Below are 22686 nucleotides of genomic sequence, written 5' to 3'. Positions count from 1 at the left end.
CTCGTAGAATTTGTTCCTTAAACTCCCACTAATGTTAGAGCAAGGATGAAGAAGTCGGAGGTTACATAGATACTGTCCTCAATAGTTATGTACTGTGCTTTCAATTTGCTACTTGTACTGTGACAACTTTCTGCTCAATCATTTTGTGTTAATCTTAAGGAGCATTGGTTACAGACTATGTCTTTCTTTTTTCATGTAGTTGCTCCTTCCAAATCCAAGACACCATCAAGGAGGAAGGAGCTGGCTCGAATGGCCCGGCAACGGAGGCTGGATGCCACTGTCGCTGAATATCGGCGGCTGGTGGCCCTGGAGGAGGAGGAGACGCAGTCTGGTACAACAACAACGTCCACTGGGACAGCTGCATCCTCCTCCGTGCGGGTTGCCAGCCAGCGCAGTGCTCCAGCGGTACGGAGCCGGGCTACCAAAGCAAAACGCCACCGCTGAGCAGCAAAGAAAGCAGCTGCCCCTCACAGGATTTGCAAGGCACACCGGCGCCGCTTATCCCTCAGACTGTCCTACCTGGAGCAGGAGGTCCATAACTATAAGAACTTGGTGGAGGGCCTCCGCTTGGAACTTGCCACCCTCCGCAAGGAGCATGATGCCCTGGCTGCTAAATCCCACAGCACCCTGCCATAGTGTCCCTTGCCCCTTTTTTAGAGACTTTTGGGGGGTGGGAATTGGGAGTTGGGTTTTTTGGGGACTTTTGAAGGACAATCGTTGGGGTTAGGGAGGGTCTTGCGGGAGATTCTTTTGTTAGGGCTATAAAAATATACTTTTTGAAACTTTATCTGACCATACCTGTTTTTTACTGCTTTTGAGTCTGGTGGGTGGGGGTTTAACAGTAAGTTTGGTTCCTGAATAGTCCTAGGACTTTAGTAGAACTACAGTCAAACCAATCTCTCGTCTCTCCTAATACTCCATTATACTACCTCCAACCAAACGCCTATTTTACCTGTAATTTCTGTTTGCAAGTAGGGCTAGGCCCAGGGCTGGCTCCACGGGAAACAGCGAATAAGGTTGGCAATCCTGGGCGGATAAAATTTCCTCATAGCGGTGGTACTAGTGGTGTGACACAGCGGCAGTTGCATGCCTATGAAAAAAAAGAAAATGAAATCTGGTTTGTCCTCCTGAGCAATACAACGGTACAATAGAGAATATAGCAGGTGACAGAAGTACACTAGAACAGTGCCACATTGTAGCCTAACAAATGGTAAAGTATAACTAATTTGGTTGAAGTTCTTTGACATTAGCCATGGGTCTTTGTCAAGCAGAGTAAGAATATATCCTCGGATTTCTTCACCAGCCTGTTGCTATCACCTTATCCTCCCCAGCAAGTGTGTGGATTTATTGCTGTAATTTAGTCACACATCAATCAAAACCACACAGCCCGGGGGAAGAGGGTTAGGGTTTGAAAAATGGATGGGCACGGGGGTTTTTGGGAAAGGTTTTGGGAGACAAGAAAAAATAGCACAGCATGGACAAACAATTGTGAACATAAACAAATCTTTGGGTACAAACCTATCCATCAATCTTTGAAAGTGCATGCACTACTGCATGCATGTCAGTGAAAAGTAAGTAGTACTTTCGACAACTGCGGAAGAAAGAATGCGACAGTACAGGGCGTGTGTGGAATTATTGATAACTATATTCAACATAAGGTCTCTGTTGCCAGATACCTGAGAGCCTTGCTGGTCACTATAAATCCATTCACAACACTCAATGGGGTTGGTCTGGAAGGTATAGTAGATAGAAAAGGAGAAATTGCTCTTTTTCTAGGTGTCCCCTCACTCACCAGGGTTGCCCCTTGGTGACATGCTTCATCATTGGGGTCATCCCAGTCCTCTACGGGCTGGGGCGTGCTGCGACTTGCGAATTACGTAGGAGCACTTACAAATGACTATGTGTGGTACAGATGTGATAGTGGAGTGGACTAAGTGATGTGTTAAGGGATCAATTTAGAAGCAGAGAGAGATCCAAGAAATGCAGTCACAGTCAGAGAAAAAGACAAAGGATACTGTATCTGTATGTTGTTGTAGTTGTCCTGTTGAATTTGGTAAGTAAGTTGCCTGCAGAAAAAAAATCCTCTTATTAGCGGCACTCCTCCATTGCAGCCGACGCTTCGTCCATCGATGTTGGTCACCAGAAGACACCCTGTAAAAAAAGCACAGCATGGACAAACAATTGAACATGAACAAATCTTTGGGTACAAACCTATCCATCAATCTTTGAAAGTGCATGCACTACTGCATGCATGTCAGTGAAAAGTAAGTAGTACTTTCGACAACTGTGGAAGAAAGAATGCTACAGTACAGGGCGTGTGTGGAATTATTGATAACTATATTCAACATAAGGTCTCTGTTGCCGATACCTGAGAGCCTTGCTGGTCACTATAAATCCATTCACAACACTCAATGGGGTTGGTCTGGAAGGTATAGTAGATAGAAAATGAGAAATTGCTCTTTTTCTAGGTGTCCCCTCACTCACCAGGGTTGCCCCTTGGTGACATGCTTCATCATTGGGGCCATCCCAGTCCTCTACGGGCTGGGGCGTGCTGCGACTTACGAATTACGTAGGAGCCCTTACAAATGACTATGTGTGGTGCAGATGTGATAGTGGAGTGGACTAAGTGATGTGTTAAGGGATCAATTTAGAAGCAGAGAGAGATCCAAGAAATGCAGTCACAGTCAGAGAAAAAGACAAAGGATACTGTATCTGTATGTTGTTGTAGTTGTCCTGTTGAATTTGGTAAGTAAGTTGCCTGCAGAAAAAAAATCCTCTTATTAGCGGCACTCCTCCATTGCAGCCGACGCTTCGTCCATCGATGTTGGTCACCAGAAGACACCCTGTCCACTGCCTGCCTGATGCTGAATTGTGGCTCGCTAATGTGAAGCCTGACTCCATCCTTTTTTCCCCATTGCACAGACTGAAACCTGGCCTGTAATTATTCAATAAAAAACAGGAAGTGATATAATATTACAACACCACTGATAAATAAATATAAGGTATGTAGGCTGTGGAGTGCAAAAAGTCACACTTTGATCTGAGTCACCTTTTGAAGGATAAATAAGTATGGGCAAATTAGTGTAGCGAATCTTTCCCCTCAAGCTAGGTGTCCTGTAAACTGTGATTTAGAACAAAATTAGATCTTCCCAGCAGTGCTCCCACCCAGACCCTTACTAAAGCCAGTCGCAAAAATGTAGAAGACCGGCCCCAATCAAATCTCAAAAAACGAGGCCTAGCAGAAAACTGGTGACAAAACGTACTTTGAAAGTAAAAGTAGGCCCAAGTACCCCCTTACCCACCGTGGATTGCATTCAAACTACTTGCAAGCAACCAAGCAAAAGTATCCATAGCCAGCATCGCTCCAAGACTCGAAAACCCCCCCACCCAAACACATGCAATAGAAATACTGCTAACCCTAACGAACCCTAAGTTAAGAATAGTGGCAAAGGCTTTCTTTAACTATGCCAAATCCCCCCTTTTCCACCATGGATTTTCTTCAAATGACTTGCAATCAAAATTACACATTCTCACGAGTGCTCTAAGACCCCAGAACTCAGTTGCAAAAATCTAGAACACCCCGAAACACATGCAATCCTGCTGCTAGGGCTAACGAACCCTAAGTTACAAAAAGTGCCAAAAGGCTTTTCCGCAAGGATTTTGTCCCAACTACTTCTACCCGGTATTAGACCTTCCCAGGAATGCCCCAAGACCCGCAAACCCACCCGCCAAGAAGCATAACACCCCCAAACAGGCCAAAAGCAACATCTCATACTTGCAATATTTCTCGGCCTTCGGTCCAAACGCGCTGCATAGCTAGGCCATAGGTCCGGTTTGCCACCACGGATTTCCTGAAAAGCAAATGCAATCAAGATAAGAGTGTCCCAGCAGTGCTCCCAGACCCCGAAACTCACCCACAAACACCAGGAAGCCCCCCAAACAGGCCCCCGAAAACGCTACATTGAGAAAAATGCCAGAAATAGCAACAAAAAAATCGGCGTGGATTTTGTCCCAACCACTTCTACCCAGTATTAGACCTTCCCAGGAATGCCCCAAGACCCGCCAACCCACCCGCCAAAAAGCATAACACCCCCAAACAGGCCAAAAGCAACATCTCCTACTTACAATATTTCTCGGCCTTCGGTCCAAACGCGCTGCGTAGCTAGGCCATAGGTCCGGTTTGCCACCACGGATTTCCTGAAAAGCAAATGCAATCAAGATTAGAGTGTTCCAGCAGTGCTCCCAGACCCCGAAACTCACCCACAAACACCAGGAAGCCCCCCAAACAGGCCCCCGAAAACGCTACATTGAGCAAAATGTCAGAAATAGCAACAAAAAAAATCGGCGTGGATTTTGTCCAAACCACTTTTATCCGGTATTAGAGCTTCCCAGCAATGGCCCCAGAGCCGTCAACCTAGGAGAAAACGAGTAGAAGACCCCCAAACAGCCAAAGAGCAAAAGTACAAAAATGGGGACTTTGTCATTTTTTTCCAAATTACCCAAATCACTCCGCGCGCGCTCTGCAGCTAGGCCCTAACTCCCCTCTGCCACCATGGATTTGCTTCAAACCTCTTGCAAAGTAAAGTATATATAGCCAGCAGTGCGCACAGACCCCGAAACCCACCCACAAACACCAGGAAGCCCCCCAAACAGGCCCCCAAAAACGCTACATTGAGCAAAATGTCAGAAATAGCAAAAAAAAATCGGCGTGGATTTTGTCCCAACCACTTCAACCCGGTATTAGACCTTCCCAGGAATGCCCCAAGACCCGCCAACCCACCCGCCAAAAAGCATAACACCCCCAAACAGGCCAAAACCAACATCTCCTACTTACAATATTTCTCGGCCTTCGGTCCAAACGCGCTGCGTAGCTAGGCCATAAGTCGGGGTTGCTACCACGGATTGCCTGAAAAGCAAATGCAATCAAGATTAGAGTGTCCCAGCAGTGCTGACAGACCCCGAAACTCACCCACAAACAGACAGAACCCCCCCTAAGAGCACCTCAAAGGCAAGCAAGTCAGCAAAAACACAAAAAAATTTGCACCTCGGATTTGGTACAAAACCACTTTTATCCGGTATTAGAGCTTCCCAACAATGGTCCCAGAGCCGTCAACTCACCTGCAAAGAGGTAGAACAACACCCCCACAAGTGCTGAGTCTTTCTTCATTGGGCGTAAACCAGCCCTCTGCTTTGATGGAAATAGGAGTCTGGAGGAGGAGGATAGAGGAGCATGTTCTTCTGAACTTGTGAACCTGAGGAATGCAGACTGCGGCACCTTCAAATCAATTAGCAAACCAGTGAAGACAGTTCTGCTGATGGGCTTGTTTTTTGTGATTATCTGATTAAAGTTTGAAATATATTAACTGTGCACAACAATGAAAGACAGACACACAGGAATAAAAGTGAATAAGGACGAAAAAGAAAGTTATTGATTCGTTGTCTCATTTTCAGGGCTCGGTATCACGGTCCAGGAATAAGAATAAGGCTTCGTCATCATACTCTGCGAATTCAGGCAGGGTGAGCTCAGTGTCACCTGACAGAGTAGAAATTCCCTCATCTATGTTGCTGGCCACCTCGTCTTCACCCGGCGCGCTTTCTCGTACTCTGAAATCTGGTGGTATGAGGTGCTGATTCATCTTGATCATTGTTAACCTCTCCACATTTTTGGGCGAGAGGCGGCTCCGTTTGGAAGTTACAATGCCACCAGCAGCACTGAAAACACGTTCAGAAGACACGCTTGCGAGTGGGCAAGACAAGTAGTTTAAAGCCAGGTTGGTGAGCTGTGGCCACAATTCTTTTTTCACATACCAATACGCCAATGGGTCAGCATTAACATAGACCTCTGTTGAGTCATTCAGATAGTCCTTCACCATCGACTCAAGGTCCTCATCCAAGGTTCCTCCACTTTGCTTAGCTGTTGTTGTGCCTCTGACCTTTTGAGAACCAAACCCAAGCCGAGCTAGCCAATCCTCTTCAGCCTCCAATGTTTCTGTTGTGTCTGGTGCAGATGATCCGGTTGCCGGTGTCTTTAACGGCTGAGAGGTCACTTGTGCCACAGCCACAGGTGCAGAAGTGGATTGTTTTGACTGGGGATGGCCTGCAGATGTACTGCCATTTCCTTCAATTTTCTGCCGTTCTCTTTCAAACCTCTTGGCTGACAAGGCTAGCCAACGTTTGTACTTTGGAACATGTTCATCATCAAAAGGAAAGAATGCTTGGCCTGCCAGCGCCTTTTTGTAGCGTGGATCCAGAATAGTAGAACACATTTAATGCTCTTCTGAGTGGATCATTTTAAGACGTTCATCACCTTGTAGGAGCTCTAATAGTTTCGCAGCCAGAACAAAAGAGTCTTGGTTTTTTACATCTTTTTCAAACACAGAACACACCTCCTTCAGTTGGTGCTCCAGCATGTACAACAATTGGATAGCTTTTCCCAAATTACAGTCCTCCTTGCTGACTGCACGCGTGAAGAACTCAAAAGGACGAAGCATGCGTGTCAGGCTTTGAACTATGTTCCATTGCGCCGCACCCATCCACAGGTCCTCTGTACCCTCTGTAAAGAAATATTGATTGAGTACCGTATACTGCTCATACAGACGCTCAAGCATGTAGAAGGTTGAGTTCCAACGTGTTACCACCTCCTGGATGAGTGCTTTCACTGGCATTTGACGTTGATATAGCAGGCTCCTCAGCTGCTTCCGGGCCTTAAAAGAATGGCTGAAATGGTTGCACATTTTTCGGCAGGTGTCCAATACTCTGTACGCTGCACTGCCTTTATTACCCAAGAATTTTTGGACAAACAGGTTTATACAGTGCGCCAAACACGGCACTCTGAAATAGTAACCCAGCCTCATGGCCTTGACTATATTGGCGCCATTGTCTGTGGAAACATAACCAACCTGGCGTTTTTTGGGGGACAGCCAGTTAAGGACCTTTGTGTTAAAGACATCCAAAATGTTTTCTGCTGTGTGACGTTTCTCCAAACCAAACATGGCTAATGTTGCATGTTTCCGAGCAGCTTTAAAAACAATGTCCGCGTCAAAACCTGCGTTTAGCTTTGCTTTAGCCCCTGAAAAAGAGACCCAGTGTGCAGTGATGCACATGTAATCAGCGCCTGCGCCACTGGTCCACATGTCTGTTGTCAGATGTATAGTGTGAACAGCACTCTTCTGCAAAGCTGCCCCAATCACCTCCAGAACATCTTCATGTAGTGCTGGAACCGCAACTCTGGCAAAATAAAACCGGCTAGGAACCTTCCATTTCGGGCAGAGCGCTGCCACTAATTTTAGAAAACCAACCCCTTCTACAAAAGAAAAAAGGAGAAGGTCCAGAGCTAGCATTTTAGCCAGCTTAGTGTTATACAGACGCGTCAGTGGGTGGTTGCGTTCATATTGCGCTTCTGTAAACAACATCTTTTTAATGTTGCCCTGGACCAAGGATTTACGGGATGATGATGATATCTTCGACCCAGTTACGCTCACTGATGAACTTTTCCGCATTGATGTCTCACTCTCTCCCACACTCTTAGTGTGGCTCACATGGGGTGTGCTGCTGACAGGGGTACTGGGTGTAAGTGAAGTGTTTGAATCGTCTTCTTCCTCCTCGTCATCATCAGATGAAAAATCAACGTTTTCATTACGTGCAATTCGGGCTTCCTTGACCGCCTCTAGGTGCGCAAACCATTGGACAGGGTGCGCTCTCTTAAGATGACCTCTCTGGCCTCCGGTACCATAGTTGGTACCAAACTTACCACGACTAACTCGAAGCTTACACATGCTACAAATGGCTACGTTTTCCATTCTTGGGCAAACACTAAAGAAGTCCCAAACTGGAGACTTGAAATGTCTTTGGGGGCCGGAGGAGGCGGCGATACTGGTGGTGGTGGTCCTGCTGCTAATGCCAGATGAAGTGGAGGATGTGGATTGCCGAACTTCAGTACGTTTTGCATTTTCACCACCACTAATTGAGGTCGAGGTGGATGGAAGTCCCTTCTTGCGAGGAAGAAATATGGAAGCGGTAGGTGTTGGTGTACTAGTTAACTCCAAATCCAATGATTGTTGTGTTTCCATTGACTCCTCATCGCCATCATCATCACGCTCAGCAGCTTCTCGGGATAGGGTCAAAATGTCTCTTTGCTGCATGCCCGCTGGGGCTGCAGTGACCATTGTGATGACTGGATCGTCGTCGTGAAGGGCTTCATCAGCAGCAGTATGCGTCACTTCTTGTTGAGCCTCATCACACTCCATAGCTATGAGTTTTTCGACGACCTTCCTTTTACGCTGAGGTATCTTTGTCAGATCATGGTGTGCCTCACTCTCAGGCTGCCGAGGTGGTACCCATTTGTCATCCAGATCATCAGTAGGAGGTGATCTTGAAGAAGATGTAGACACCCCCCTTGATCTTTTCCTTGCTAGGGATGTGAAAGACAATGAATGATCATCAGGAGGAGTGGCTTCCTCAAATGATACCTCGGTATGATTGTCAATTTCCTGATGTGCCCCTACTTCGGGAGGAACAACTATTGTGGGCACTTGTGACCCTCCATGCACCTCTGCTTGCGCATCTCCTTGCGCTGCCTCTCCTTCCACATGTACTTGGGCTTGTACTACTTCCACATGTTGTTGTTGCGGCTGTGGTTGTTCAACACTTGTCAGATGAGTTACAACAACCTGTGTTGATTCAGGGACATTGCTGCTACTTTCTTGCGATGAGCCAACATCACTGGTCGATGGTGATTGGAGAAGTACACTGACTGCCTCTGAAGCACTCAAGGGCTTTGACTTAAGTTGGCGTGGTGGTGGAGGCACTGAACCCAATGGAGCGAGGTGCTGCTCCCAGCTTGGTCCCCAGCAGATCCTGCTGCTGCAGGCGTACTTTTTTTTTTGCTCCCAAAAAACGTGGCGGTTGGCACACCAGCCTCCTTGGTAACTTGCTTCTTCTGCTCCTTACTAGCAACTTTCTTGCTAGAGGAGCTACGGAGACCTTTTTTTGGGGCCATCTTCTTCAGAGCAGGTCAGACAGCAGGCCGCAGTTGCACGAATTGTAGAGTTGTCTGAGGCCAGACGTGACGTCGCATGACGTTATGCTGCACACACACACCGCTGCAGGACTTCTTCCTGGCACTGGTGGTTCTCTTGAGTCTTGTGCACCTAAAAACAATGGAAGACAGAGGAACATCAGTTCAGTTATACACCCCAAAAAAATCGAGAAAAAAAACAGAAAAATCAGCACAATCCCATTCCATCCATGCCCTCCATGATGTTTAAGTTCAAGACACCCCACAGAAAGACTAGGCCCATGCTAGACTCAAATACCCCTGGTGAAAAGGCCACAAGTACAGCCCCCAAAATCGAAAATCACTGAAAAATCAGCACAATCCCATTCCATCCATGCCCTCCATGATGTTTAAATTCAAGACAACCCACAGAAAGACTAGGCCCAAGCAAGACTCACTACCCCTGGGCATAAAGGTTGAAAAGTAGGCAAAATGGTTGTAGGCCTAACAACAATGCCTACATTCAAAATGGCCACTTGCCTCCCTGCACATGGCCAGGGCCTGTAGCAGCACTCAAATGGCCCCCAGCCACATGGCCTGTCCCTCCCCATGAACACCCCCAAAAATCGAAAATCACTGAAAAATCAGCACAATCCCATTCCCTCCATGCCCTCCATGATGTTTAAGTTCAAGACACCCCACAGAAAGACTAGGCCCATGCAAGACTCAATACCCCTGGTGAAAAGGCCACAAACACAGTCCGAAAAAACGAAAATCACTGAAAAATCAACACAATCCCATTCCATCCATGCCCTCCATGATGTTTAAATTCAAGACAACCCACAGAAAGACAAGGCCCATGCAAGACTCACTACCCCTGGGCATAAAGGTTGAAAAGTAGGCAAAATGGTTGCAGGCCTAACAACAATGCCTACATTCAAAATGGCCACTTGCCTCCCTGCACATGGCCAGGGCCTGTAGCAGCACTCAAAAAGACTTAAATACCCTTGGTGAAAAGGCCACAAGTACAGCCCCCAAAAACGAAAATTACTGAAAAATCAGCACAATCCCATTCCATCCATGCCCTCCATGATGTTTAAATTCAAGACAACCCACAGAAAGACTAGGCCCATGCAAGACTCACTACCCCTGGGCATAAAGGTTGAAAAGTAGGCAAAATGGTTGCAGGCCTAACAACAATGCCTACATTCAAAATGGCCACTTGCCTCCCTGCACATGGCCAGGGCCTGTGGCAGCACTCAAAATGGCCCCCAGCCACATGGCCTGTCCCTCCCCATGGACACCCCCAAAGATCGAAATTCACTGAAAAATCAGCACAATCCCATTCCATCCATGCCCTCCATGATGTTTAAGTTCAAGACACCCCACAAAAAGACTAGGCCCATGCTAGACTCAATACCCCTGGTGAAAAGGCCACAAGTACAGCCCCAAAAAACGAAAATAACTGAAAAATCAGCACAATCCCATTCCATCCATGCCCTCCATGATGTTTAAGTTCAAGACACCCCACGGAAAGACTAGGCCCATGCTAGACTCAAATACCCCTGGTGAACAGGCCACAAGTACAGCCCCAAAAAACGAAAATCACTGAAAAATCAGCCCAATCCCAATCCATCCATGCCCTCTATGATGTTTAAGTTCAAGACACCCCACAGAAAGACTCAGTCCACCCACCACTGAGTACCCCTGGGCAAAAGGCCCCAAAACAGCCCAAAAATCGAAAAATCCAAAATTGTAGTTGCAGCAACTGTAATGCCCCAAACAAACTTACTTGTAAAATTTCTAATCCAACAGTGATCCAAAGAAAGTCAGAAAGGCCTCAAATCCAAATATCCAGCAGCATCCACAAAAAGTAATCCTTCCAGCTCCAGATCCAAATGAAAAGTGACCAGGAGATGGACAAAGCACTGGCAGGAGCCTGCTGGACACGAACAGGAAGTTGAAGACTGTGGGGCACTTCCTTCCTCCCACCGCCTCCCCCCTCCCCAAAATGGACTCCTCGCTAAAAAAAGTGCAGGCAAATGTCAACCTAAGGAGTTATTCAGATAAAAATCATAATTTCAAGAAGGTTTATGCTGCTTGCTGATGGATTTCTTGTGCAGAATTGCAAGTTTTATATTTTCGCTTGTGCGAGATTGTTGCTGCTCGCCGCATCTCAAATCTCGCAATTGCGAAGTACTGCGAGACGTGATTTCGCCGTACTCGCGTTGACAAACTCTCGCTGTGCAAGTTGGCAAGCCGCGATGACGTAATCGCGCTCGCCAAATTCCCGCGGGATCCCGCAGCAAGATCCAAAATGGCGCAGCACTCGCAAAATATCGAGAAAAACAACTCGGCAAACGATGATAAACGCTGCGCGCCGCAAAATTGTATCACCAAGAAAAAAAAAATCCGCTGCGTGCGAATTTGCGGATTTTGCGGGAAATTCGCAAATCTCGCGGATTGCGAATTTACCGAAAATCCGCAAAATCCGCGAGCGTAACGGATTTTCCGCCCATACTTATTTACCACCCAACCAATTCATCCCGGTCCGAGGTTCTTCTCTTTCCCTAGAGATCTATTGTCTGATTTTACGTTTGTAACACAACTCAAGACTCATCTTACAGAATTTATCAGATACAATCTTGACTCTACTTCTTGTATATTGGTATGGGATGCCTGTAAGGCCAGTATTAGGGAGTTGACCCAGTAATTTGTATATAGACAAAACTCAGAACATTGTAAAAAGAACAAACTACTGACTTCTAATATCATATTACAAGAAGTATTGCTGGCTGATGCACTGCTTTTAAACTCTCAGGATACAGTTGAAATTGCTTTGAAACTGGGACAGCTAAAGGCAACTTTAAAAACAATACTGTATCAAAAAAGCAGTGCTAAATTACACAAATTTAAAATTAATCAATACGAGAGTGGAGACAAGATTGGAAAAATGTTAGCCTACTATGTCGCTGAAGATAGAGCTAATACTCTGATTAAGAATATTCACGGCTCCGATAATATTCTATATCACCAACCAGCTGAATTATTAGAACAGTTTGTTGATTATTATTGCACTTTATATACGCCGGAGACCTGTCCCTGTTCTGCCATGATACAGGATACTTAGAAGAGAATATTACAAATACCAGAAATACTCGGAAATAGATCAACTATCAGAGAATATTACCTTACTGGAGGTTAGACATGCCATTACATCCTTACCCTAAGGTAAAGCAGCGGGAGAAGGCTCTATTCCAGTAGAGGTATATAAAATATGTATTGAGGAATTATCACCTTTACTGCTTCAGGTTATCGAATCTATTGGGAGAAATGGGAAAGCCCCTTATTCTTGGAATATGGCCAAAATAATTATTATTCTTAAAAAGGGCAAACCTACTGAACATCATGGTTCATATAGACCCATTTCTCTCATTAATACTGATGCGAAAGTGTTTGCAAAAATTTTAGCTACCCGTTTGGCCCCACTCATGCCCCAAATAGTTAACCCGCAGCAACATGGGTTTGTGACGGGTAGAGACACTACAGCCCACATCAATTTGGCTATAACAGCGTTTGATATAGCACAGACAACATCCACCACACTCGGTATGATTTTATTAGATGCCGAGAAGGCTTTTGACCGAGTGGGGTGGGGTTATCTTTGGTCTGTCATGAAAAATTTGGGGTTTAGTGGACAATTTGTCACATGGATACGGGCTCTGTATGACAACCCTATAGCCAGCATCAGCTATGCAGGGCTGACCTCCTCCATGTTTACTATTTCTCGAGGGACTCGTCAGGGGTGCCCTTTATCATCCTTATTATTTGCTCTTTCGATGGAGCCCTTTTTATATGCTTTACAGACTAAATCCCAAATTATTCCCTTTAGTTTTAGATCTCAATATTTAAAAATTACGGCTTATGCCCACGACATTGCTATCTATTCGCCCGATGTTGTAGAGGCATTACAAGGGATAATGTTTGAAGCCCGTAGATTCGGTTTGGTATCCGGGTACAAATTAAATATAAATAAAACACAAATTGTCGCTAACTACGAACCAACTACAGTGGTTTCTGGGATATGTAAAGTTGCTATTTATTTAGGTGTCAAAATTACTTCTACTATACATGATATAATTTCTATCAATTATGATGCTTTAATAAGAACAACCAATCTATATTTAAAAAAATGGCATAAACTACCATTGAATATAATTGGTAGAATTAATTTGATCAAAATGAAAGTTCGCCCCAAATTCCTTTATTTATTTCGATCTATCCCTTTAGCACTTAGTAATTCTTTCTTTAAGAAACTAGATGGGATAATTAGTAGTTTTATTTGGGGATATAAGTAAGCACGCAGGTCTATGTTTTTACTGAAAAACTCTTTAGAGAGTGGGGGGCTTAATTTTCCTGATTTCAAACTATATTTTTGGGGTACTTTCTTAGGGCGTCTACGATCACTGCTTAACTCGGATAATCCATTGTATTTTCATTTAATTATGCTACATTCTGATTCTAAAATGTTTCTGTTAAGACTTGATGACCCTAATTACTTTAAGAGGGTGAAATTCAAGACCGCTAGAGACACTGCCAAGATATGGTTTAATATTATGGCATTTTGTAAAACTTCGTTTTTTCACCCTAAATTACGGCTGTGGGGAAATTCGTGCCTCCCTGGAATTTTTAACGATGGTATGACTCATATATGGTTTGCTAAAGGTATTAACACACTGGGGGATTTATATGGCACCCAAGGTCTTTTAGATTTTGAGACACTTAAAATGTTATATAATTTTACAGAGTCAATGAGATTTAAATATATTCAGATACATGACTTCTTAATACGTTAGACTAAATTGTGCAAAATTAATGATTCTGAAATTTGGAATTGTTTATATTCTTCTAAGAATAAATCATTAATCAGCGAGGGCTATTGGTGCCTTAGTACTTATAAAACGATTGATTGTCTAAAGTTAGCGGAGAAATGAAGCACTAAGATGAGCTTGAATATAACTTCAAATCAGATAGCCGCTTCCTTTAGTAATATCAACAGACTTTTTGAATCTTCCAGTCTAAGATTACAACAATTTAAAACTACATGTATGCTAGATCATACACCTGAAAAGATTTCTAAATGGGCCTCTGATATATCTTTCAGCGATCGCAGTAAATGTCCTAAGTGTGAATTAGTAGCAGCAGATCTTGAACACATGCTGTTTTCCTGTCCGATTTTGAGGGAGTTTTGGTCAGCATTAGATAAGGTAATGAAAATTAAACAGATACATTCACTCTCCCTTTCAGCCTTAACGGTATTGTTAGATATACATCCTGCTACGCTTCCTCAGCAATCCCTGGTTACGATATTACTATCTTGTGCAAAACTAGCTGTAGCCAGAGCATGAATCTCTCCTAAACCCCCACATATCATGGAATGGTGGTCATTAGTAAATGAAACATATATTAGCCCTTGCAAAAATTAGAGGTCTACAATCATTAATGAAATTTGAAAGAATATGGGGTAGTTTTATTTGAATATTCTGCAACATTCCATTTCTGCGCTTCTGCGTATCTTTGTTTTATTATTTTCTGCTGTGTTTTTCGCAAATTCTATGAATTGTTTATATGCTTATTCTGCCATACTGTCTTAATGAACCGTATTATTTTTTCCTTTCATTTTTGTGCCCTCATGAGTTGTCAATAAAAAATGTTTTAAAAAAAAGAAATATTTTAAGTTTAATTATTCCAATGAGAACACAAGTTATTGTTATTTTTATCTGGATTTATATAGCGCACAGCTGCCTCAGCAAAGAGATGTCCCGGCGCTGCCAGCATCAGAAGATCAGGGCTAATAACCAGAACAGGAGGGGGCATGGAGCAGATAAGAGGGCAAAATAATACTAGGCAGACGGAAAGAGAAAGGTTTTGATTGCTTTCCTAAAATCCAGCAGACGTTTCAAACTGCGGATCTGGAGGGGTAGAGAATTCCATAACTTGGCTGCCAAGCAGCGAAAAGAATGACCCCTGACCCGAAGGCGCTTCACACGGGGGACTCTAACCAGATGCTGCCCCGAGGAGCACAGCTGGCAAGTAGGAGCATACGGGGCAAGCAAGTTAGTTAGCAGGCTGGGCGAGGCCAGCTTCAAAACCTTAAAAGATAGACAAAGCACCTTAAATTGGATACGCTTAGCGATGGGTAGCCAGTGAAGCCTCCGGATAGCACCAGCAGAGGGGCAAATATGCAGGAGTCCCAACAAGGCTCTAGCAGCAGCATTTTGAACACGCTGCAACCGCATTACCTCAGCTTGATTATCCCCCAACAAGAGAGAACTAGCGTAGTCTAGACTATATAGGATGGCTGATTGAACAATCAACTGATGCGTAGGTGGGTCAAAGAACTTCAAAAGGGGCTTAAGTCCCCGAAGGAGGCCAAAGCAAGTGCCAGCAACTTTTTTAGTGTGATCTTGAAAACTAAGGGTGGAATCTATCCATACCCCCAAGTTCTTAACCACCGACTTAGGGGTGGGGGTACTACCAAGAACATTCGGCCACCATTGCTCCCTCCACAAGCTCTGACACTCGGAAGGATCTCTCAGTCAGAAACGATCTAAACCATTCTAGTGCCAGGCCCACCACACCGGCTTCCTCCAGATGCTGTAATAGAATCCCATGCAAAACCGTATCAAATGGGGACTCAAATCAAGCAAGATGACCGGAATCGAGAATGGTCCGCAGATGTTCGGTCACAGCCAGGTCACAGCCAGGAGAGCAGTCTCCGTGCTGTGACCAGTGTGAAAACCATTTTGAGATGGATGCAAGATGGCGTGGGTGTTCAGGAATCTCATTAGTATGTTATTAACATGAACCTCTGCAATCTTAGCTGCCCAGGGGAGGAGAGATATTGCTCGAAAGTGTTATAGTTTTGCAGGGTCGGTCGAAGGTTTTTTAGGTATAGAAGATACCCTTGCCTGTTTCCACAGTACCGGGACCACCACTGTGGAGAAAGAGGTGTTAACTACCTGGCACAAAGGGGCCAGGAGGAGAAAAAGTGAGTCCCTAAACTGGACAGGTTTTAAAGGATCGGCCGGAGTGCCCGATATAACTTTTCTACTCAGCGAGGGTTCTGAAATGATAGATTGGTGTGCCTCTCTGTGAAAGCTGTAATTATTTGCAGCACTTGTTACTTGTTTGCAGGTAATACATTACAGTAGTGTACAGTTGGAAAAATAAATATTAAATTCCCTCAAAATGTGCTTCATATATAAATTTTTAACTGAACCTGCATGACGGGGCATGCTGTTAAATTATACGGTGTAGGCTTTTGCTGATCTAGTTTTTAGATATAATTTTAGTTATTTTTATTGCTCTCTTAACCATGATCTCTTATTGGCACAAGTTGGTTTAAGGTGAACTAATCTATGGGAATTTATAACTAAAAACCCAGTCTTTATGCACTTTAGGCACTGGCACTTTCTGAGGCCCAGATTTCATCGCTGGGGACAAGGCCTATTTTATCAATTCGCGACACCAGCTTTAATACGATGGCTAATAATTCTTTATACTGTACGCATTTGCACTTTTAAGTATTTGTCCATTTTCTTTAGAGTAATTGGAATTCTGGACTCTTAAAGAAATAATACCTATGTTGCTACAGATTGCTTTTGTAAATCTGAATGTTTTATTACGTATATATTATATTGTATGCATGTGGTACTTTTATGGCTGCAATGGCCGAAATAAAGTTAATGACTGACTGGCTTCATATAATAGTTTGCCAAGAGCAGAGGTCACCAGAGTGCTGTAAAAATATTGCATAGTTATAGACGTGTACCCCTGCCCTGAGTGCCCAACTGTATTTTTGACTGGATCCCTAATGCACATTTTTGTTGTCATAGGGAAACACAGATCATGTGTGTACCCCGTGGCATAGGCCTGCCTCTCAGATTGCGGTTTTGTTCGAACCGGGAGCAGGCAACCAATGCGCTGCCCTCATTGTGGTGTAAGGCTACTGCCTCTACCAGGAGTTAAGCAGCATGAGTGCAGTGGTGGCAGCATACGTGTAGTGATCAGTATGATGTGCACAGGTCCTTTTAAACCTGTGTCACTGGAGTGAGGCCTAGCAAAAAGAAGCACAAAGTTCCCCAGTAGGACTAAATAGAAGGAGTGTGTGTGTATGGTGTAGATAGAGACATCCAAGAGGGAAGGCGGAAAGGGGAATTTCCCTCTTGGGAACTAGAACCCTCACACACCCAGCAAGCTAGGTGTCATGCTTCATCATATGGGTCCTGCTCCTTGTCAGACTGGCGCTGCAATGTCTGACGGGCACCCACGAAGGGGCTCTTTAGCGGAGATCTTTTGTTCCAGCCATATGGTGCATGCGTGTGAAAGGGCAGGTGAATGTGTAGTCGTGGAAAAGTGGTGGTGAGTTAAAAAAGGTAACCTTAACCACAAGGAATTTTAATGGCGTGGCTAACTCCCTTGGTTAAAATAGTGGGAGGGGAGATAGACGCCACGAGTGTTTGCGGCGAAAGTATCTGCAACCCTCTGTTTAGGTCGACATGTTTCTTGCTGATCTAGCAATTCCTCAGGACCTCGGTGTTAAGTACTACACAGTGAATTAAAACACTTTTTTCATACAACCTTTATTTTTAAGGTCCTGCCTCGAGTGGTGCAACCCTAAGTGTGTCCCTAAGGTGCCCCGCAGTCTGCTCCTGTGGGACCTGCACAGAGGAGTCAGGGACCCAAGCAGCGTGCGGTCTCTGCCTGCAATCCTACCCCCACGCGGAATCCGTGAGGGATCTGGAGCGACTGGAGTGAGGCCTACCAGCTCACTATTGGTTGTCGTCTTAGAAATACAATTCTTCTGCATAATATTAAATTAAGTATTTCGCTGGACATCAATTTATTTGTACTGCTGTGTCCTCTTTGATTTATAAGTCATGTTCACTAACCAGAATTCACACTTTCCTCTGAGGGAGCCTTGGCCTCCTCAACTAAAGCTGCCATTGGGAGGCAAGTGCAGAAGGGGTCCATGGCCCAGGTTCTCAGGTTCCATAGTTGGTCATGCCATCAAGACTTAAATGCCTCATTCCCCACGGGTGTGCCAGTAACCCTTGCATGCCCTCTGAAAGGGGTTGTGACAGATATTTCCATGGCCAGCCTGCAAAGTGTCAAATTGATATCATTCTTCGTCCATCTCCAGGCAGCAGAGGCCCACATTCCAGTCCTCACACTGCTGCTGCCTCCCAGAGACCAAGACAGTGCCTACTACCTGCAACACTGACAGCCTCCCCGTGGTCCTTCTATGCTTTCAGAGAGCCCTGCTGCACACCCTGTGAACACCTGCAACCCTCACAGGGTCAATGAGAAGGCTCGATTTTGTAAATGAGAGGCTGAACAATGTTCTCTCATTCTCACCTTATAATTCGGAATACCTGGTCAGTTCTGGGTGCTAAGTGCATATGTGTACACGCACAAGCTCAGAAAACAATGAACACAATTTAGGTGCCTTTGCCTCCATTCCAAAGAGTGCACACAGGAAATGTGTGTTATTTGACACCACACTTTGCACTAGAATTTACCTATTGCAAATCATGTGGACAAACACATACAGGTGGTCCGGTCAGCACAGTACTGGGAATCATTATTTAGGTACAAACATGAGTTTACCTGTAAGGAGAATTCTGAGGTAATACGAAATAGGGTGCTAGTGTTTTTCATATCTATGTTCCATAGATCAGACAAAATGACATCACATAGCTACTCTAGGTCAATAACTAGAGTAGAATTTTGTGCATTCAAGTTAGAGTAGTAGTAAAGGTGAAGTAAGAAGAAGAATACCAAGTCATTGAGCATTTGTATTCTGTGACCATTGCATCTGTTGTCAGGTGTGAGTAAGAGCCATGCCAGTGACTAGAAGGAGATGATCCCATTGTCATTCATATAAAACGTTTGGGATGATAACACAAATTAACAAATCTGAGTAGCATCAGACAGATAGTCCAGGAGATACGTGATAGGTCATCTAGATGAGAATACTGGATACAGTAGTTATCACAGTATGAGGTATCTCAATTAAGTATGAATAGATGACACTTTGCAGATAGCATCTTCCCGAAAAGTTATTTTAAGATATGGGAGTGCCACTGGCATGATAGAATCATTAGATTAGATTGGCTACCCAATTCCTGAATTCCTTAGAGGAATATTTAGTGCCGCGGGCCTTAGGTTTTCCTAAGTTTCTTTTGGTCGGTGACCTAAATATTCACATGGATGCCCCTGATTCCTCCGAAGCCCGCAGGCTTGGGGAAATTCTTGAGCTTGCCCAGTTAGAACAATGGGTTTCTGGTCCTACGCACGTGGGTGGCCATCTACTTGATTTGGTGTGCGCGAATTTCCCCATCCAGTCAGTGTTTGTGGAAAAAACAACCTGGTCTGACCATGACTTGGTCAGGTTCAGCTGGGAGATGGCAGAGCCCAGCCCCCCGCCTCCTACATGCCATCTTCAAAAAATTAACCTACCCGCGTTTAGACTTGCCTTGTCTAACACTCGTCCACAACCCAAGGGATGTTTGGACGAAGCAGTTGGGGAGTTTAATGAATGGATACGGCAGGCGGCGACTGCCTCTACTAAGCAAACTATGCTGACTAGAGCCAGACGCTCACCCTCCCAACCCTGGTTTTCCCCTGAACTAAGAGAGATGAAACAGGGCTGCAAGAAATTAGAACGTTTATGGAGGAGAGAGTACAGCCCCGAGGCTAAGTCCGCCCTACGGCTCGCTCAAAAAGACTACTATGCAGCCATTAGGGATGCAAAAGGTAATTATTATGCTGGGCGCATTAACAAGGCCGACAACAACAGCAGAGAGATCTTTGCGATTGTTAAAAGCTTTGTGTCCCCTGTTGCGGAAGCTATGCCCCTCCCGTCCTCTGCGCAATGGTGCGAGGAGCTGTCCACTTTTTTTATAACTAAAATAGCGAAGATTCAGCAGGGCCTTTTAGAGGCACTTCCTGCCGACTGCTCTGTAGCTGGCCCCTGTTCACCCTTTCCCGCATCCTCTGGACACCAACTTACCACCTTCGCACAAGTGGCGGAGGATGATGTTCTCCATCTTCTCCAGTCCCTAAAATCGGGCTCTCCTGCCGACCCGTGCCCTGCCCGAGTGCTCTCGGAGGTGGCGGTTACAGTCTGTAGTGAGATCACGCAGATGGTGAACCTCTCTCTGGCCGCAGGCGTGGTTCCCCAGGTTTGGAAACACGCCAAACTCCTTCCACTCTTGAAGAAACCAGGACTGGACGTGTCGGTTCCGGGCAACTACCGACCCATATCCCTTCTACCTGCTCTCACGAAAATCTGTGAGAAGGTAGTTCTTCAACAAGTGGAGAGTTTTGTCGAAACATCTAATGCCCTCCACCCTGCCCAATCGGGCTTTAGGGCTGCTTATAGCACCGAGACGGCCCTGGTGGAGATGACCGAGGCAATTCGGGAGTGTCTAGACGGAGGTGGCAGAGCGGTCCTAATTTTATTGGACCTCTCTGCCGCTTTCGATACTGTCCCCTATGACCTCCTTCTCGGTCGGCTGTCCGCCATAGGTATTGGGGGAGTGATGCTGGAATGGCTGTCCTCTTTTTTATCTGATAGGACCCAGCAGGTCTGGATGCCCCCGCATGCCTCCGAGCAAAAGCCTTTGCTCACTGGGGTCCCGCAGGGGTCCACACTTAGCCCCTTACTGTTCAATGTGTACATTACACCTTTGGTATACCTAGCTGAACAGTTTGGGGCTAAAATCCTAGGGTATGCTGATGACACCCAATTGTTGTTTACCTGGCCAGATGATAATCTGGACACGTCTACAGTCCATCTGTGTCTGTCCTCGGTATTTCGCTGGCTAACACAGGCCCAGCTGAAGTGCAATGAGGACAAGTCCGAAGTGCTTTTTTATGGCTCCTTCTCCCCCTCATTTAAGAGCACACTCTGGCCTTCTAACATTCCCTGCCCAAAAGAGATGGGGAGACCAGCGAAAAATCTGGGCATTTGGTTCACGGAGGATCTCAGATTTGAGCATCACATTAAAAAACTTACAGGCACCTGTTTTGCCACTCTGAAAATGCTCCGCAAGTTTTTTCCCTTGCTCCCTAGGGAGGCCAGAGAGTCGGTTGCCAGAGCACTCATACTGGCTCGCCTCGATTACGCGAATGCACTGTTCAGTGGCATTCCAGTGGCATTCCGGCATACCTGGTCAAACGCCTCCAAATTATTCAGAATGCGGCTGTACGCATGCTATTTAACATCCCCAGGTGGAAGAGCGTTCGCACTGAGCTGCGCTCGCTTCACTGGCTTCCCGTAGCGCAACGCATTCTGTTCAAATCTTTGGTGTTGGCGTTTCGTGCAACTCATGACCTGGGCCCCTCGTACTTGAGAAAGAGATTCACAAGGTACATCCCGGCACGCACCCTGAGATCCGCCTCTCTGTTTAAACTGTCCCTTCCCCGTTTTAAACGTGCCAGACTGGGCGGCCAGTCGCTGTCTGTTGTGGTGGCTCGGGCCTGGAATGCCCTCCCTCTCCATCTACGCTCCACGCCGACAGTGGCTGCTTTCAAAAAACACCTGAAAACTCACCTATTCAAGAGTGCAGTCTAGGAGGATCCCCCGATGTCTTGTTCTCTGCCTTCTGTCTTTTTCCTCGCGCCAGGATACTCACCAGTAACAGAGCGCGTTACAAAACGGTTTATACTATTAGAGCCCAGGTCAATAAGAGAAGCCAACATTCTGTTGCAGAGGTTGGAAGTTAGGTAGATGCTTTTGGTAGGATATGTAGGGGAGTATGTTGAAGGAACAAATATAGAGGGCACGATTACAACTTTGGCGGTCTGCCAGCTGAACCCCTGTGGCAGTGGTCCCAAAAAACTCTCCAAGGCTATGTTCTTTCCCTGTGTATTACAAAAAATGCAGTGTGAGCGGTAGACTGCCACAATGAAGTTCTGCCACCAGCATGTCAATAGCCCTCAATGCATGTGAATAGTATGCCAACGTCCTGCAGCCGGCAGTATTCCACCCATGAATTGCAATGAAACAGCAGTACTGGCAGTCCCCTAGACAGTGGAAAATATTGGTGGCTCGCTCTCAGAAAAGCAGTAGAACCTTGGCCATTGATAGAACACACATACAACTCATCTGGTGTTTCCAGGCCAATTGAAGACACCTGCATAGCACACTATAAAGCACACACTATTCCAAAGAATGATCCTTCGCCGCTCCACAATTCTACAGCATGGTCAGAGGCAAGATTGAGTCAGGAAAACCTGTTTATCCCTTTGTTCTTTTAGGTCACTCATCATTCACTAAATAATTTCCTTGCTCATCACTAGTTTCTCCTGGGTGTCTGTTCTTAGTATTACTCCCTTCACACTATCATAATGCCCAAAACCAAAAATCCCAAGCTTTTGGAGCAAGACCTGTCTGTCATGGTCCCCTTGTGTGCCCTGTGCCCGCTGCTGCTGCCGCACGTATTTTGGCCTGTGCCCCGTAATTGGTTTGTGCCTGTATTCTTTTTTGTGACCCACTGCTACTTCTGTGTATTTCCTGCTTTCTGCTGTCTTGCCCCATTTTGCCTGGGTCTCCCTTGTGCCCCCGTTTTGCCTGTGTCCCCATTGCCTTCTGTGACCTCCACCCGCCCCACTCCATGTTT

Source organism: Lissotriton vulgaris, chromosome 3_1, assembly GCF_964263255.1.
Source record: "Lissotriton vulgaris chromosome 3_1, aLisVul1.2, whole genome shotgun sequence".
NCBI classification, from domain to species: domain Eukaryota; kingdom Metazoa; phylum Chordata; class Amphibia; order Caudata; family Salamandridae; genus Lissotriton; species Lissotriton vulgaris.
Note: the sequence above shows the minus strand (reverse complement) of the source record.